Source organism: Monodon monoceros, unplaced genomic scaffold, assembly GCF_005190385.1.
Source record: "Monodon monoceros isolate NGI ecotype Baffin Bay Population unplaced genomic scaffold, NGI_Narwhal_1 Super_Scaffold_5, whole genome shotgun sequence".
Lineage (NCBI taxonomy): Eukaryota > Metazoa > Chordata > Mammalia > Artiodactyla > Monodontidae > Monodon > Monodon monoceros.
The window spans coordinates 12267791-12282290 of record NW_021703782.1 but is presented as its reverse complement, the minus strand read 5'-3'; the positions used below and the strand labels follow the sequence as shown (position 1 = coordinate 12282290).

At 35.1% G+C, this 14500-nt stretch overlaps 1 pseudogene; it reads left to right on the top strand.

Moving 5' to 3' along the window:
* Nucleotides 1-2040: 2040 nt before the first annotated feature.
* LOC114884704 lies at nucleotides 2041-2254 on the top strand (annotated as a pseudogene).
* The last annotated feature ends 12246 nt before the right edge of the window (nucleotides 2255-14500 follow it).

Here is a 14500-nt window from a genome sequence, read left to right as displayed (position 1 = left end):
CTGTGACAGCTCTTACTATATTGTTTTATAGTTAGTTGTGTATATCCCTAGTATAAGCATAATATGTCCCATTATGGAAGCTCAACTGATTTTTGTTGTATGAATGAAAACAAAATTTACTTGTGATCTTCTGACAGCGTGGACATAGAAACATAGTATGTAATATCTGAAAAATTAATGGCGGCTAGAATTGTACTAGATTTCTGAAAATATACCTCGACTTTAGAGATTTTACAATTTTCCACACATTTTTTAACTCTTTGTAGTGAATGATTTTGCTATCAACCCGAACAAATTCTAGGCTGCTCTCCACAACCACTTGAAACTTAAAAGGAGAGAAACAAAAATAGTTTGAGGTTCTTGAGGTTTCTAAATACCTTTAAACATCCATTGTTATTTATAGCCAGCATGTTTATAATCAAGGAAAAGGAAATGTTGTGGAGACAGGCCCTCCTTTAACATTTGTGGGGCCCAAAACAAGCATTTAATGGTGACCCACATACATATGTCTAAATATTTAAAATTTATAACTCAGCCTTTAAAAATATTGAATAAAATATGCTCTAGCCACATACCTTAACAAGTGTACTTTCATTGGGACCTGGAAAGCTAGACTACATTTAAATTCTGGGATTCCTTAGCAGCTCAGATCTGTCTCGTCTTTGAGACGTTCAGCTGGCACACATGTAGGTACATAGACACCACAGCCCCATGACCAAGCTCTGCTCATGTGCTCTGAATGCAGGTGCCCTTTGGCCAGTGGTTGGGAAAATGGTAAGCATATTTGTGGCCCAGTCAAAATTTGGGAGGACAGTCTTGGAACAGAACTCTGTGCAAGACCTGAAAGTGGTCTAGGGGGCATTTGTGCAAGGAATTCCAGGGTTCCATGGAGAAGTGTCTAGAAGGCAGGCATGGATTCCAGGTGGGCATATCCCCTTGACCCTGTGTCCTCCTCCACAGGAGGAAAGCAAGAACATGTCCCTCTAAGTGCAGAGTCCAGGGCAGAGTCTCCTCCTGACTGGGGCTGAAGGTTGGACTCCCAGAGAGTAAGAGGAATCTGACTGTGATCATTTGATCAATTGATGGCAAATCTGAGAAGGAACACAAGTTGGTCCGTTCTATTCCTTTGACCTGTAACTATCTCTGCCAACTCCACAATCAATTCCATTAACCAAGCAGGAAGGAACTGAGCAAGTTCAGTCCTTTTACTTCTACTTTACATTAAAAAAAAATAACGGTGGAACATGAGATTTCTTGATAGCTTGTGCTGGTCCAGCCTAAATCATAAATCAGAATTTAAATGTCTCGTGGTTTGTGGTAAGTCCTAAGCTGACGTTACCCTCCAATTTTATGAAGCCTTGGAGGCTTACAAACCCAGATTCAGACTTGGTGGTTTGGGTATTAAAAACTGGTTCCTTTCCCTGGGTTTTATGTTACTACTTCAAATTCCACTAGACAAGGAATAAGGGATACAGTAGGAAAGCTCAGAGGACAAAGAATGCCCACCAGGGCTTCGGGAAGGACCCTCAGTGAGAATTTGGAAACTCAAAATATCTTTGTTCCTAATTAGACTGACTAAGGAACCTGGAAGAAGCTACATCTTGAATTTGAAAAACTTTATAAATAACTGATGTCTTCAAAACAAGTCTTTTCCACCTCAACCCATCCCCACCTCCCACCAGCTGCCTTTGTTATGCTCCAGTATTTATAAAGCACCTGTAATCGCTTTCATTTCTTCTACTCTTTTTGACAGGCTACAGGAATGCAAAGGAAAGATAAATCAAAATAGCTAAGCCATGGGGTAATTTTCAAACAGGAATTAAAATTTTAAATTCTTTAAAATTTAGGAAGGAAATATATATTTTTAAAGGAAATAAAATAACAACATTATGGATTTATAAAGTATCAAAAGAGAAAAATATATTACAACACTATTAAAAAGGAGGAGGATATACATTTAAAATAATATTGTAAAGGTCGTGAGGAAAGGAGTGCTGGGTGTGCTGCCGCCATTTCTTCCGCCTTCAGTTTCTGCGCCTTTCGCAGGGCTTCCAACAGCGTTATGTTGGGACAAAGCATCCGGAGGTTCACAACCTCTGTGGTCCGTAGGAGCCGCTATGAGGAGGGTCCGGGGAAGAATTTACCATTTTCATTGGTAAACAAGTGGCGGTTACTAGCTATGATGACTTTGTACTTTGAGTCAGGATTTGCTGCATCTTTCTATGTAGTAAGACACCAACTGCTTAAAAAATAATCCATGAGACAGATACGAAGAGGAGCATTTTAAGATGTGCAGTCTCTTTGAAAAAAGGATCAAACTCTTGAACTCCGCATCCTAGATATGTTTGTAAATAAACTTATAGCATAAAAAAATTATATTATAAAATTCTTGTATTACAAGGGAAGTAGAATGTCATTAATTCAAAATAGATTGTGACAAGTTAAGGATGCATAGTATAATCTTTAAAACAACAACTCTAAAAAAAATACAAAGGAGTATAGCTGAAAAGCCAGGAGAAGTGATAGAATGAAATACTAACTGATTGGGCTAACACTCGTTAGCCCAAAAGAAGACATGAAAGGAGGAGAAAAGAAACAAAGAACAGAAGGGACAAATAAAACAAATTAGAATAATTGTAGAATTAAACCTGGCCATATTCATAAATACATTAAATGAAACACTCCAATTAAAAGGAAAATATTTTCAGACTGCTTGAAGAAGAAGGCCCAACTATATTGTTTACATAAGAGGCACTTTAAATGTAAAGACACAGGGAGGCTGAAAGGAAAGGTTGAGAAAAGATACACCATGCAAATACTAAGAAAGTTGGTTTGGCTATATGAATATCAGATAAATAGACTTAAACACAAGGAGTATTACCAGAGATAGAGAGGGCAATTTTATAAAGAGAAAAAACCCACAATCCTGGCACAACTATTTGAATATACTAAAACCCATTAAATTGTATACTTTAAATGTGAGAGTTATATGGTAGATAAATTATATCTCAATGAAGCTATTAAAAAGAAGTTTATTGAAATGATTTTCATTGATTAATACACTATATCACAGTCCCATTGGTTCAGCCATTTTTTTCTGTTAGTCATGGAATGTGTTGAATTAAATTAGTCAACAGCTCATATATAGGGCTTCCCTGGTGGCGCAGTGGTTGAGAGTCCGCCTGCTGATGCAGGGGACACGGGTTTGTGCCCTGGTCCGGGAAGATCCCACATGCCGCGGAGCGGCTGGGCCCGTGAGCCATGGCCGCTGAGCCTGCGCGTCCGGAGCCTGTGCTCCACAACGGGAGAGGCTGTGACAGTGAGAGGCCCGCGTACAGCAAAAAAAAAAAAAAAAAAAAAGCTCATATATATATAGTCAAATGTTTATTTCTAGAGGCATCAGTCTTTAAGAGATGACCATGCTGATGTTATGTGTCTATGCATCTTTTCATTTTTTTATTCATCTCTTTATCTGAGTTATACTATGTATGGTATTTTAAATAGTTTTGGTCATATAATATCATTTTCATCTTTATAATATGTTTGAAAAGTAACAAAATATGCTCACCTTTATATTTTGTCATATTATTATCTTGATTAAATGAAAAGTTCTTACCATAGGAGAAAAAAATGACATAACAATCCTAGCATGTACACATTTAACAACAAAATTTCAAAATATAAGAAACAAAAATTGACAGAACTAAAAGAAAAAATACAAAATGTTACAATTACAGTTAAATATCCCTTTATCTAGTAATTGCTAGAACAAGTAGAAAAAAATCAGTGAGGGTATGGGAAATTTGAACAACATCATCAACCATGTTGACCTAATTGAAATTTATAGATCATTATATCCAATAACCACATAATACACATTCTTTTCAAGTGCAGATGGAATTTTCAATAGTAGAATGTATACAGGGCCATAAAGTGTCCAATACATTTTAAAGGATTAAAATCATGCAGAGTATGTTTCTAGAACATGGCATAATTAAACTAGAAATCCATAACAATAAACTACCTAGAAAATTCATCAAAATTTTGAAATGAAACATTTCATTTCATAAATTCTTTTTTTTTAAAAAACATTTATTTATTTGTTTATTTACTTCTGGCTGCGTTGGGTCTTTGTCGCTGCACGCGGGCTTTCTCTAGTTGTGGCGAGCGGGGGCTACTCTTCAGTGTGGTGCGGGAGCTTCTCTTGTTGCGGAGCATGGGCTCTAGGCACACGGGCTTCAGTAGTTGTGGCTTGCAGGCTCAGCCGTTGTGGCTCACAGGCTGTAGAGTGCAGGCTCAGTAGTTGTGGCGCACAGGCTTAGTTGCTCCGTGGCATGTGGGATCTTCCTGGACCAGGGCTTGAACCCGTGTGCCCTGCAGTGGCAGGCAGATTCATAACCACTGTGCCACCAGGGAAGTCCCTTCATAAATTCTTAAAACCCATTTTTAAAAGAAAAAATTAAAAGAGAATTTGGAAAATATTTTGAACTGAATAATAATGAAAACATATCAAAATGTGTGACTGCAACTAAAATAATTCTTAAGGGAAATAAATAGCTTGAATACATACTCATATTAGAAATGAATGAGATAAAATCAATTACCTAAGCCTCTGCCATGAGTAATTGGATAAAAAAGAGCAAATTAAATTCAAAATGAGTAGAAAAAAGTAATTAAGATGAAAACAGATATAAATATAATGGGAAAAAATAATAGAGTAAATAAACAAAACCAAAGTTGCAGTTTTGAAAAAACTGATAAACTTTTAGCTACACTGATGAAGAAAAAAAGAGAAAAATACCAGGAATTTTTTAAATGGGATAGCTTTACAGACCCTCAGATTTCAAAATAAAGGGATACTATATACAACTGTGTGTCAAAAATTGTGATGACTTAGATGAAATTTATAAATTCCTTAGAACCAGAATTTTACACAAAGACGCTTCAGGGACAGATGGTTTCATTGGTAAATTCTATAAACATTTGAGAAAACTAATATCAATCCTATTCAAACTCTTTCCAAAAATAGAGATGGAGAGAATAATTTTCACCTTATTTATTGAGTCCAGGATTATCTTAATATCAAATCCAAACAAGATGCAAGAAAGAAAATTGCAGGCCAGTGTGCTCCATGACCATTGATGGACAAGTCCTAAAAAAAATGTTAGCAAATCTAATCCATCAATATATAAAAATGATAAGGCAATATGAAACAGTGGGAATTACCTCACAAATGTTACTTTGGTTCAGCTTTTAAAAAATCTATTGATGTACAATTTACCACATTAGCAGAATATAGGACAAAAATATGTAATAATTTAAGTTGATACAGAAGAGCACCCATTCATGATAAATACTCTCAGAAAACTGGAGAAGGAAAGAAATTTTCTCAACCTGATCAAGGGCACCTATGAAATCTATGAAAAGCCTATAGCTATCACATACTTGATGCTGTATTGAAGGTTTTTTTCCCCTCAGATTGTAAACATAGGCAGGATGTATGATCTCACTACTTCTGTTCAAAATTGTTCTGGAGGTCATAGCCAATGTGCTAAGACACGAAATTGAAATAAACAGCATGCACTTTAGAACAGAAGAGATAAAACTGTATTTATTTGTCTATGAAGAAAATAAACTGTATTTGCATAGAAAATTCTTAAAAAGCTACATAAATTGAATATAATTAATAAGTGAGTTTAGTGCATTCTCAGGATACAAATGAATATGCAAAAATTAATTGTCTTTTTCATATATGAGTAACAAACAAGTGGAAGATGAAATATTTTAAAAACCACTTTCAATAGCATGGAAGAAAACATAAAATACTTAGGAATAAATTTAATGCAGAGGGTGCAAGACCTCCCTCCTGAAAACAAAACGAAACAAAAAATTTGCAGAGAGAAAGAAAAAGAAACCTAAATTAATGGGGAGATATACTACATTTGTAAACTGGGAGATTCAGTTTTGTTACAATTTCAGTTCTTTCAAAATTGATCATACAGATTTAGCACACTTCCAATGAAGTCTTAACAGTATTTTTATGTAGAAGTAGGCAATATAAATCTAAATTTTATATGGACATGTAAAGGATCTAAATATGCCAAAAAAAAAAAACCTGAAAAAAAAAAGTTGGAAGATTTACTCTACCTGGTTTTAAGACCTACTATAAAGCTACGCTAATCAAGACAGTGTGGTATTGGCAGGAGGACAGATAAATCGATCAATGGAAATGAGTAGAGAGTCCAGAAATAGGTCCATACATGTACAGGCAATTGATTTCTGACAAAGTTGCCAGGTTAATTGAATGAGGAAAGGGTAGTCTTTTCAACAAATTGTGTTGGATCAATTGGATACCCACATGAAAAAATTGAACTCTGATCTCTTCTTCACACAGTACACAAAAATTAATTCAAGATAGTTCATAGACCTGAACATAAAACTGAAACCTACAAAACTTTTATTAAAAAAAATCTTTTGGCCTGGGGACAGGAAAAGTATTTTTGACATAACACAAAAAGCATTCACCAGGGATAAAAATAAATAAATAGGACTTTATCAGAATTCAAAATTGTTTTTCAAAAATGTGGTTGACTGTTTTCCTCTCATCCTAATACGCCTACCCCTTTGCAGTGTGATTTTGCCATTCCTCACATCCAGAGACAGAGCCTTTTTCTCAGTCCCTTGAATAAAGCCTGGTCTTGTGACTTGCTCAGACCAAGAGAATGTGGCAGAAGTGATGTTTGCAAGTACCAGAGCCAACTTCCACACATGTGAGTGAGGACATTTTGAACCTCCCAGTCCAGTCAACCCTCCAGCTGAATCAAGCCTTATGAATAATCCCAGACTAAACCGAAGAGGAGATGCTCAGACAAACCATGCAATTGTGAGAAGGAATAAATCATCATTGTTTTACGCCATGAACTTTTGGGGGTGCTTTGTAATACAGCAAAGGCTAAATGAAAGAGAAATTGCTACCTGGAGGTGGGTGCTGTATAAAAAAAACCTTAAACATGTGCCAATAGCTTGGGGACCAGATGGCAGATGGAGGCAGGAAGGATGTAGAAAGGAACAGATAATGGAGACTGAACGGTCATAGGAAAGTTCTTTCGGAGGCTGGAGAAAGACTCACGTTAGGTAATGGTGGAAAGACTGGCAAATTTCATACCTGTAGCAATTTAGAAGCTAGGAATGTAGTTAATTAACTTGTAGGTGTGAACAAGGAGATTTCCAGACAGAATGTTGAAAGTATCAATGCCAATGTTTAGCTATACATAAGATACATGGAGTGATAAATGAACTGAGGAAGGAACTGCTTGGCTTTCAAGGAGAAATTAGGACGTGTAATGGAAAATTAGGCTCAGTAATGGAAAAGAAAACTAACTTGGAAATAAAACTAACTTAGAAAATAAAACTATTTCTTATTCTCAGTCTTTCCCAGCAAGGAGTCTTGAAGTAGGAAATTGGGTAAAGATCAAACTATTGGTGTGGCTATAAGACAGTTTTGTAAGAGCTCAGGACAATTTAAAGTGGTGCCTAGAAGACCCTCTCACCTTGACAAAGGACGTTTAAGAGCCGCGAGAGCCTTGTCCCCAAAGCAACCCAACAATGGCCCAAAATACAGAGAGGACTCTCAAAATTTACAGATGTAAGCTTTGGGAGCATTGAATGAATTCCAGTCAAATTCATAGGAAAGCCATAATTTTTTAAAGAGTTGTATTAGAAAGAACACCACCAGCTTCACAGACATGTGGCTCTTCTGCTTCCTCATATTCATCATTTTGTCCCCTCCAGCATGACTTCTGCAGCTGTTGCTGTAGAGAAACTGCTGTCTTGGTGGGTGACAGTCAATGCCCTCCTAATCGCACATTGAATGAACTTTTTTTTTTATTATTTCCTTGTTCTCCTTGAACTTTTGGGGAGTATTTCACACTGTTGCTTGTTTCCCTTTTCTTGATGCTTTTCTCTCAGTCCAGCACTACACAACCTAGTTCTTTTGTTTCTCCAGTTAGTTCTTCTCTGACCCCTTTATGATTTTGCTTCCGCTTGCTAAGTAAATCTAGTTCTTGGCCATCTTCTCTTCTTTCCGTATATTCATTTCCAGGCTAATATCATATATAATCCCCTAACCTAAACTATCATTTCTATATGGAAATTTAAATCTACATCTTCACACCTTACCCTCATTCTAGAACTCTAGTCCTGTCAGCTTTTAGATCAGTAAGTCTGCCCTTGAAGCCCAACTCATTTAAAGGCAACAAACTTTACTATTGTATCTCCAAGAGCCTAGCACAGTGCCAAGCATAGTGTCTGATATATGGTGGGTGTGAAATTTGGTGATTTATTGGATGTTACTGGTGGGTAGGTGGTAAGTACAAGGATGACCCGTAACATTATTTTGGCTACTGCAGAGATGATGGTTGTTAACTGAGACAGAGAATGGAGAAAGAAGAGGATGTACAAGAGGAGGAAGAAGAAAAAGAATTCTGCATACAATTTTAAGCATGTTGAGTTTGAAATCCCAGCTGTGTACAGATACCGGAGTAAACTTCCTAAAACACAGTTTAATCATGACATGACTTCCTTGTTCAAAAACCTTCAGGAGTTCGTCACTGTTGACCAAATCTGTATCAGTCTATCCTGGAATTTAAGATCCTCCACAATCTGGCCACTACTAGCTTTCCAAAATGATCTCACATCCTTCCCTTTTACCAAACATCTGCTATTCATCTCCTGGGCATGCGTCAGACAGTCCCACCTACTGAGCCATTCCTTCCATCTGGAGTGTACTCCTTCTCCAGCCTACCGGTGAAAATCCCACCCGTGCTTTAAGACTCAACTCAAATAGCATTTTATACAATTAGAAGTGTTTTTCCGATTACCCAGACAGAAAGACCTATACCTCTGAGGACAGATCAATCTCATTATATGTACTGATCATATAACATTCCTTCTTAACTCGTGTTGTAGCTATTCACATATATGTTTTATTACACCTACGAGAGTTAAAGTGTTAAGAGGGTAGAGATTGTGTTTCACTTGTATTTTCAGTCTTTCCATGTTCCAAGCCCATCATATGACATATAATAATGCTTAATAAATTATTATAAAATGAAACAATAGAATAGAGATGCATGAATAACTGAAGGCAAGAATGAATGAATGGATGAAGTAGTTGAGAATAACTCTTCTCCAGTTGCTTTTACATAATACCCTTCAGGAAATCCTTAATAACTATACCGAATGTGCCAACACTGAATGAAGCATGTGTTGAAGGAAGAGGCCAAGAAATCAGCTTGTCCGAAGGACTTTCAAAGTTTGGGCTAATTAATCCATAGCTTGGGGTTTGTGGCTGTTGGTCCCACGTGGAACTTCTGTGCCAATTAGTAGAATAGACAATAAAAATAGCCAAGTGAAATGTTTATACTTCTCCAGGTTCACTACATAATAAATTATTAATGCTTCCTGATACTACATTTTCCCTGAATCTATTTAAATGTGAATACATTGATGGAAGCAGAAAATACACTTATATTTCCATTGCTCCAATGTAATTTATAAAACTAACATTTATTACATATTCCTGATTGCAAAACAAATATGTGTTCATTCTAGAAAATTTGCACAAGAGAAGCACAGAGGTGAAGCACAAAGAGAAGCCCAAAGGTGAAATTAAAAGCACCTATAAGCTTCCTTCCGTAGTATAAATCTGTTAACATATTGGTATATATTCTTACGGGTCCTTTTTCCTAACTATGGGGTAATAGGTTTCTTTCGCTTAATATGCTTACAGTATTTTCTATGTAATTAAGCATTCTTAACAGAACATAACTTTTGATGGTTGTACATCTTCTATCATATCCTCATATCATGAGTCAGTTTGTTATTGTTGGACATTTAGCTTGTTTTGAACATTTCATAATTACACATGACTCTCTGATAAACAGCCCTGTAGCCAAAGCTTTAGCATCTCTCTCATTATATCAATAGTTTGGTAAATTCTAGCCATGGAATTACTGGGTCAAAGAGTGTGTACAGTCTTACGATTTTTAAACACATATTACCAGAAGGTTTTTTGTTTTGTTTTTTAAGAAATTTATACCCTCATCAACACTGTGAAAATTTCTATTTACCCCTACTCTTTTCACCAGTTCTATAGGTAAAAAGTTATACTTCATTGTTTAATTTACATTTATCTGAGAATGTTTGTTCAGTTTTCTCCTACCTTATATAAGCCCCCCCCCCCTTTTTTTTTTGGCTCTGCCACGTGGCTTGCAGAATCTCAGTTCCCCGACCAGGGATTGAACCTGGGCAACAGCAGTGAAAGTGCTGAGTCCTAACCACTGGACCGCCAGGGAATTCCCTTTTGTAAGCCCTTTTAATTTCTTCTTTTTTCACTTGACAGTCTATATCCCTTGTATTTTTATTGTACCGATGTTTGTAAGAGCTATTTATTTATTAAAAATGTGAATCTTTTGTCATATATTACAATAACAATTTACCAGTTTTTGTATGCCTGTGAACTTTATTTATGTTGATTTTTTACATATAGACTGCTTCCATTCATGTTGTCAGAATGTCATTATTTTCCTTTATGAATACTGCCTTTACATATATACAGGTTAATGTGCTTTTGCTTATTCTTTTATTTCATTTTTAATATTTTAATCTTTCAGTCAATTCATAGTTTACACTGAAGACGTTGAGAGATAGGATTATGACTTTATTTTCCCTCCAATAATTAGGTAACCCTCCTAGTACTATTATTGAATAATCACTTTCTTTGAACAATTTGAAACACTACGTTTATCACATGTTGAATTCTTACACCATTTTCGGCTCTCGACTTTCTATTTTATTTCATTTATCTGTATATTCTGAGAGGACACTTTTCATTATTGTAGAATTATAATGTGTATGAACATTTACTAATGTAATTTCACCCTTCTTCTTTTTAGAAGATTTATTGGCTCTTCTTATCTATTTACTTTTCCAGATAAACTTTTTAAAGGATTTACTCAAGTCCCAAAAAAGTCCTTTTAGGATTTGATTGGTGTCTCAATAAGATTCTTAAATTAAATAATGGTGAACTGACAACTTGCAAAATCCTATCTACCCAATGAGAAACATGATTTTATTCCAACTGTTCTTTCGTCAGTTAAGTTTTCTTTATGCATCAAGCAATTTTCTTATTACATTTATGTATAGGAATCTCGTTTTATTGTTGATATCATGGATGGAATTTTTTTTAACATCTTTATTGGAGTATAATTGCTTTACAATGGTGTGTTAGTTTCTGCTTTACAACAAAATGAATCAGTTATATATATACATATGTTCCCATATCTCTTCCCTCTTGCGTCTCCCTCCCTCCCACCCTCTCTATCCCACCCCTCTAGGTGGTCACAAACCACCAAGCTGATCTCCCTGTGCTATGCTTCCCACTAGCTATCTATTTTACGTTTGGTAGTGTATATATGTCCATGCCACTCTCTCACTTTGTCACACCTTACCCTTCCCCGCTCCCTATATCCTCAAGTCCATTCTCTAGTAGGTCTGTGTCTTTATTCCTGTCTTACCCCTAGGTTCTTCATTAAAAATTTTTTTCTTAAATTCCACATATATGTGTTAGCATACGGTATTTGTCTCTCTCTTTCTGACTTACTTCACTCTGTATGACAGACTCTAGGTCTATCCACCTCATTACTAATAGCTCAATTTCATTTCTTTTTATGGCTGAGTAATATTCCATTGTATATACGTGCCACATGTTCTTTATCCATTCATCCGATGATGGACACTTAGGTTGTTTCCATCTCCAGGCTATTGTAAATAGAGCTGCAATGAACATTTTGGTACATGACTCTTTTTGAATTATGGTTTTCTCAGGGTATATGCCCAGTAGTGGGATTGCTGGGTCATATGGTAGTTCTATTTGTAGTTTTTTAAGGAGCCTCCATACTGTTCTCCACACATGGATGGAATTTTAATTCATTATATTTTCTAACAGAATATTGCTGACATATTGTCTATTTATTTTGTAACTGGCCAATTTGGTGAACTCTCCTGTAAGACATAAGGTGCTTACTTCTTGGCATTCTTAAGTATTATATATCGTCTACACATATTTGTCTATTGGTTTTGCTATTCTTTTTTTCCTGATTTTTAGGAGTCCTTTTTTATTCTAGATATTGATCTTTTGGATTTTGAATGTATACATGTCTTCTCCCAATTGTCACCCAGCAATTAACTGAATGCATGGTGTACTTAACAGAATTCTTTAATTTTGATACAAAATCATCAAAATTTCACCTTAAAGTTTGTGGTTTGGGGGTCCCATTTAAGGTGCTTTCCCCCACCCTTAGGTAAAATTTACTCCAAGCTGTTCTTTATTAACTTTATAGTTTCGCATTTCACATTTTGATCTTTAATCCATTTGGAATATATTTTTGCAAACAGAATGAGGTAGGATTCCTCCATATTGTAAACCAGTTTTCTAACATCTTTCATTGATTAAATAATCCATCCTTTCAACATCAGTTTGTGGTATCACCTCTTTGTTAAATCAAAAACATGTATAAAAGAGTAAAATTTTGAGCTCTTTATTTTCTACTTATATTTGCCTTCCTATCTGATAAAGTAAATTCCCTCATGACCCTTTATATTTTTCAAAATTTAGCTATTCAAGAACTTTCATTGTTCCATATAAGTTTTTAAATGTTTGTTAAGCTTCTAAAAAAGAGTCCTGCTGGAATTTTAATGGCCTTGCATTGAGTATATAGACTGATTTGGTCAGATTAAAATCTTTATATCATGGAATGCTATCTCATCCATGAGTGTGTTGTCTTTCTATTTTATTGAAATCTTCCATTTTATCCTGTGAGTTGTAAATTTTTCTCTCTGAAACTTGTGTGCATTCTAGATACTTTATAAAATTTGTTGTTACTATGAATGATACCTTATTTTCTAATTTATTTTCAGTTTTATTATTGGTGTCATAGAGGAATATTGTAACTCTGGCTGAATTCTCTTGTTCTAACAGCTCCTATTAGGTTTTTGATATAGATGATCATATCAAAGGAAAAGAATAGAAGTTTAAATTTTTCCCTTTCTAATCTTCCACCTTTTACATTCAGTGCTATGTTAAAAGTAGTAGTAATGAAGAAAATGCTTGTTTTCTTCCTAGTCTTAAAGGGAATATGTTCCTACAAATCTCCATTGAGTTTGATGTTTGCTTAGGGTTTTGGCATAAAATCTTTATCAAGTTAAGGAAGTCCTTTTTATTCTCAATCCTCTAATAGGCTTTTTAAAAAATAAAAATTTTAATTTAACCTTATAAAGTACTTTCTCTGAATCTACTTTTAATGTGGTAAGTTACATTGATAGACTTTCTAATGTTAAATCACCCTTACGTCTTAGGATGAACTCTCTTGATTAGAGGCACACTTGTGGGTTTAGGTAGCTAATATTTTCTTTAGAATTTGTGCATCTATGCTTATATGTAAACTTGTTTATACTTTTTTTCTTTCTTTCCTTCAACCATCCCCCTCTTAACTTTGTTGGCATTATCTAGAATTTTAATTCTGGATCGTAACAGATATATGGTAAATCTATTTCAGTCAGTCCTTCATTTATATTACACTATCTTCTTGAACTTTTTTTTTTTGCTGGAATATTTTCTCTAAGAGAGTTTCCAAAAATACATTTGTAGCAAAACCCTTTATGCATAAAAATATCTTTATTACATGTTTATACTTTAATGAGGGTTTCTGTAGATATAAAATTCTAAGCTTCAAAATAATTTTAACATTTTGAAAATATTTCTCCTTTGCCATCTGCCTCTGGTGCTACAATTAAGAAATCTGATGTCAGACTGATTCTTGTTCCTCTGTAGGTGATCTACTTCTTTGTTCTGGAAGCTTTTGTAAATAACCCTTTGGTTTTGATGTTTTAAAATTTTATAATTTAAGATGTGGGTGCTTAGTGTGGGGTGTTTTTATATTTATTCTGCACTTCTTCTTAATCTGAAGTTATATTTTTTGAAATATGGAAAATTCACAGTCATTTAATTGCTTCCTCTCAACTTTTTTTTCTCTTCTTCCGGCGTTTCTAAGTATCTTTTATATATAATTTTTTGTTTTCTTAATACATTCTTGGTGTCTTCTAGGAGAGTTCTTTAATACAGTCTCCTTAAAATGATAAGCCTTTTGCTATTCACGATATCAATTGAACTCTTTCCATTTTGTTTTCATACCTAACATGTCTAGATAATTTTCCTTTATGACTTCTTCCTCCTCCGGCGTTGAATAGTCTCTCTTTCATGTTCCTCTTTTGTGTTGTGAACGGCCGCCCTTATCCCACTGATGATAATTAATGCCTTTAAGTTCTTGCTCTGTCCCACCACTTTCTCTTGTTTTAACTGGTTGGAGCTGCTGCGCTCCTTTTTATAAAGGTTGTGAAGATGGCATGTTATTGTCACCTAGCCACCTCCCAGCCTCCTGAA